The sequence below is a fragment of the Vidua macroura genome, chromosome 3, assembly GCF_024509145.1.
Source record: "Vidua macroura isolate BioBank_ID:100142 chromosome 3, ASM2450914v1, whole genome shotgun sequence".
Lineage (NCBI taxonomy): Eukaryota > Metazoa > Chordata > Aves > Passeriformes > Viduidae > Vidua > Vidua macroura.
This window is the reverse complement of record NC_071573.1, coordinates 17,858,055-17,862,821: the sequence shown is the minus strand read 5'-3', so window position 1 is coordinate 17,862,821 and position 4,767 is coordinate 17,858,055. Positions and strand designations below refer to the sequence as shown.

Genomic DNA, 4,767 nt, shown 5'->3' with positions numbered 1-4,767 from the left:
CAGTGTTGCAGACTCGCAGCAAGGCTCCCAGGTCTTAGCTGACTCAGTTTCACACACCTGTCACTGAACGTCAGGGGTGGATAACTTACCTAGGACTGACAATCTCCTCACCCTGGAGGCTGAGCCTATTGACCCAGTACCTGTAAGGTCAAGTGCTTACCTGGTGGTGTAATGCAGCAGCACCTCACTGGCAACACAGCCCCCCAGCCCTGCCCAAGTTCTGCCTCTGAGCACTATTCAGTGGCCTGCCTTTTTAATTAAAAGAATCCAGGAGTTTGAATGGGCTGTGGGTTTACTTTCTACCAAGTCTCAGCCTGTCTTGGGTGCTGGCCTCATAGGTGCTGAGATCTGTTGGGGCTGTGGCAGCCTGTGGCTTAGCTGCATTGAGACATCAAACCTGAGCTGAAAGCCCCTGGTGCCATGCAGAAGGGTTAACAGTCTGCTTGCTCCCTCTGTGCTTCAGAGAGCTTTGTTCATTGGAGTATTAAATTCCACAGCTGTAAATAATCTGCAGCAGGAGAGATTATCAAGGCCTTGGGAAGGAGCAGCTTTTATTAATAAGATCAGTTCTCCCTGCGAAGCATCACGTAGTCTCTCTCCACCCTTTCCTCACTGTCTCACCAGGCATTGCCATGGCCATGGCATTGCATAACTTTCCCACCTCCATCCTATGCCACTCATCCTCCTGCCATGCTCCCTCTGTCTTGCTATTGCTGATTGGTAAATATGGCTCTTCACAGCAACCAGCAGTGCAGGCTGGAAGTGTTCCCCATGTTACCTGAGATGTAATTGTGGTTTATGTGGTGGGTTCAGTGCTGACCACATGGCCAGACTTCTGCTGGCCAAGGTGGGAAGGTGGTGGGACACATCCTTTCTGGGACAGGAGTGTGGTACTTCTTGCCATCATGGCACCTGCCTCTGTGCCAGGCTGGAGGCTGCTCCACCTCTGACTCCTCCAGGGTTATGGCTGTGGGCAGGCGCAGCATGCAGGGCCTGGATGTGGCTTTCCATCTGTCCCAGGAGCAGAAAACAGACCTAGTGGGTGTTTGAATGGAAAAACATTCCTGGTAATTTAGAATGGTGTGGTTTGGTGTCTGGGAGCTTTTCACAGAGCATCCTTTCTGAAGGCAGGAAGATGCCCAGGGTGGAGTAGGCTCTAGCTAGAAAACCAACCTAAGACAGGCTTTTTAGGATAGACACCAGCCTTTCAAGCCTCCCAGTCCCAGGGGATTCCTCACTTCTGTGTGAGGAAGAATCCCCTTGCCTAATTCTTCCTCAAACCCTACTCCCCCCTCACAAGTAATTTCTGGTCTTAACACTCCCAGCAGTGATAGATCCCCTCTGCCAGCAGAGCTGTGAACACAGCAGCTGAGATTGCAGTGGGACATCGGGCCTTGTGGTGATTCCCACCTACAGGAGGTGGCTGTGGCTGCAGAGGCTCCCCACTACGCTGCACTAATCCACCTGCTGCAGGGCCCTGCTGAGCTTTTAGATTTCTTTTCTGGCAGAGCTAGAGAGTTAACATGAGGTCCCTGTACCCCTAAACATCTGAAAGCAGTGCACAGACATCCCCCTTCTCTGCTGGCAAAGGGATTGGTATTCGGGGAACAGCAAATGCTTTGAGTTTGGTGGGAGGGCATACCCCAGTTTGCACCAGGCTTTCAGGACACTGTTAAGCATTGCCAAGAGCACCAGCTCCATGGTAAGACCTCTGAGAATTGAACTCACCCTGCCACTTTCCACTTCCCTGGCAAAGCTGCTGAGTTCAGAGCTAACCCTGACAGGGCACATCTCTTCCCCCCCATCACTCACCCAGCTCACTTCTCCTCCTTATATTCTCAAAGAAGTCTGTACCCCGCTGACCAAAGCATCACTTTTAATTAAAATGGTTCTCCTGCGATGCATCATCTGAATGTCTCCGCTTATTCCCGCTGGGCTCCAGCCAGAGAGGGATGTGCGGGGGCAGAGTATCAGGTCAAAATCTCTCCAAGCTGCAGCCAGAGAAAGCAGCTGTTGGCTTCACTGCCCCGCTGGCGATGAGCTCCCAGCAAGGGGGAGCTCTGCCCCAAGAAGGCCTGGGAATGAGACACGGCCTTTCTCCCTGCAGAGGCTGAGGAACTGTGAATGCCCAGGGGAGGCTGGGAATGAATGCTGTGAGCAGGGATCACTAGTTCCTTGGGCACGGCTGATGTTCCTGCAGGAGAATCAAGCTGGCAGCCATGCGCCATTCTTGGTGGCGTTTGGAGGACTCCCTTCAAGGCCTCGAGAGGAGTCAGGGTGGGACCTCCACTGGGGTTTGTAAAATGGAGATGGGAGGCAGGTCAGTAAGAGTACACAAAGGATTCCCTCCTAAATGGAGATGAGTTTTCCTATCATGGTTGCAGGGCTTCATTTGGGTTACCTAGGAGATCATCTGGAACAAGGGCCTCCTGCTCCAAGGTGGCTTAGCTCTCAAGAAAAACACCTTCGCCTCCCCCTGCCCCCAGTGTACTGGCAGCTTTTCCAGGGATGGGAAAAGAGGAGGCTGCTAAGGATCAGTAACTCCCCTGGAGCACCACATGGAGCTATTCCTCCCACTTCCCTAAGAAGGGTGAGTGCTCGCTCCACCCACAGCTGCTGCAGGAATTTCCCAGGTCTGGGGTCCTGCAGCAGCATAGCTGTTGCTGGTGCCTCGGACCCGCTGCAGGCTTAGCGCTGAGCAATGAGAGTTGCCGGGGTGTGGCACTCTTGTACGAGTGTGTCCCCCATCCCGACCTCGGCGGGACACACGTTGAACATGGTCACTGTGACCTCACATGCGGATGCAACAAGTGGCGCCCTGTGGGGTTGGTGGTGTGCAAATAACGATGTTTTACTCCATCCCCTGCAGAGACCACAACCCTTGCGCTTTGGAAAGTAGAAATTCATCCTTCTGGCAGGAGGTGAGTAAAGCCAGGGAGGAGCAGGGAAAAAGGCCTTGCTGTGCAGTAGGGAGGACTCTCTGAGGGGCTTGAAACCCATATGGATATTCTTAGGATCCTCCCACAGCAGCCCCCGCTGTCACGTGCTGCCATAGAGCAAGAGGTCTTCTACACTCATATGAGCATGTGGCATCAGCTAGCAGTAAATTAAAATTCTTTTCCTCCTGGACATGCTGGGCTGAATCCATGGGCACTTGTGGAAACTGCTGGGACATGTGTGTGCTGCTTTATTAAAGTATGCAGCATTTCATCCCTGCATGGCGGGTGGCAGGAGTCAGGCCTGTGCCCGGTCTGTGGTTTCTCCCTGCTCCTGTCAGCTTTGCTCCGCTAAGAGATCCTGTGTGCCCCCTCCCACGCAGCATCCCCATCCTCGTCCCCGTCCCGCTCCACGTCCCTGCAAGGCGGCAGGCGGCCACAGGGTGTCAGGCGGGTGCCGGGCTGCCTTCCCACGGAACCGGACGGCGGGACCGCCGGCTGCCGCCCGTGGGACCGGCGATCCCGGCGGGCCTGGGGAGCACGCCTCGCAAAACTGCAAATGAGGGGCAGGGTTTACAGTCACCGACACCCCTGAGCGCGCCTCTCTCCGGGGAAAGGATGGCTTCTCTTCCTTTTCCCGCGTACGGAGGGAGACGCGTTTTCCAGGTGCTGTGTGAGTTTTGCCTGGTCTTTCAGAGGAGGGAGGGGAAAGCTGGTGGTCTCCCGTCTGGAGCACCCCAGGTGAGATGAGTTGTGTTGGGCCTTAGCGTTTGACTGCGGAATGCAAAGGAAGGTTGCACGATGGGGGGAACAAAGGGCCTTGGATAGCAGCAGTTGCGAGCAGGGAGTGCTGGCAAATACGGCTGCCATTGCTCAGGGAAGAAAGCAGCTGAGCAGGGGCGTGGGGAGACACGAAGCTCAAGGGGCTGTGGGTTCCCAGCAGGAAAAGGGGATCAGGAGGTTCGTGGTAATGAATCTCCCTTGGCAAGCACCTGCTGGACTTTGAATCAAGTTCAGCTGTGCTTCTCCCAGCTCTCTGCTTTGTGACTGCACTGAGTGTGGGGGGGAACCCATTTTTCCCACTGCATTTTCATGGTGGAGGCAGGGAAGCTGGTGCAGAGAGAGCAGGCTGGGGAGGATGCATCAGTGAGTGACGTGTGATGCTGGAGTGAGCAGTGGCCCAGCCTCGCTCAGGTGCAGTTCTCCGTGCTGCGCCTCACGTACAGAGACACTGTCTATCCTCCAGCTATTTACCACCAGCTCATTTTGCAAACTCTGCACCCACAAGACTTTTTTTTTTTTCCTCTCTCCCTTCCTACTTCCCTCCCTCCCTCTGTTCCCTGTAGAGATGCTCAGTGTTCCCCATTCAGCTTCAAGCACAAGGTCTTCCACCTGCACAGGCATTGCACACGCTTACCTGCATGCAGGTTCTGTTGGGCCTGCCCAAATTCACCCCCTTCCCTTTCTCCCACTTCATCGAGGCTTTAGTCCTGGTGGGGGGAACTGTGGTGAACAAAGAGGGAGGCTGGTATGAGCTGAAATGCTGCCAGGGGGGACACTTGACCAAGGAGACTGCTGCTCCTGTTCATGCGCCCATGAGCCTGGAGGTCCAGCCTCTGCTGCCCTGCAGGGCTGCTCACTTCCCACTGGGGTGTGGGGTTGCCATCTTTACTGACTGGGGATAACTATCCTTTGTTAGGGGAGAGGCATGGAGGAAGGCAGGAAGGAAGGAAGGAAAAGTCATGCGGGACTGGGGAGAGTCCCCTGATGTGGGAAGGCACAGGCGTTTATTCTTGTGGGTGCTGGTAAGGGATGTGGAATAAGACCCAAG

General features: G+C 54.9%; 1 long non-coding RNA gene across 1 annotated transcript; it reads right to left on the bottom strand.

The window, feature by feature from the left end:
• Positions 1 to 577: 577 nt before the first annotated feature.
• LOC128805601 (uncharacterized) lies at positions 578 to 2,488 on the bottom strand. The gene is made up of 3 exons (XR_008436492.1): positions 2,402 to 2,488; positions 1,813 to 2,289; positions 578 to 1,011 (listed from the first exon to the last, which is right to left on the bottom strand). It is a non-coding gene; the product is annotated as an uncharacterized LOC128805601 (long non-coding RNA).
• Positions 2,489 to 4,767: the final 2,279 nt, after the last annotated feature.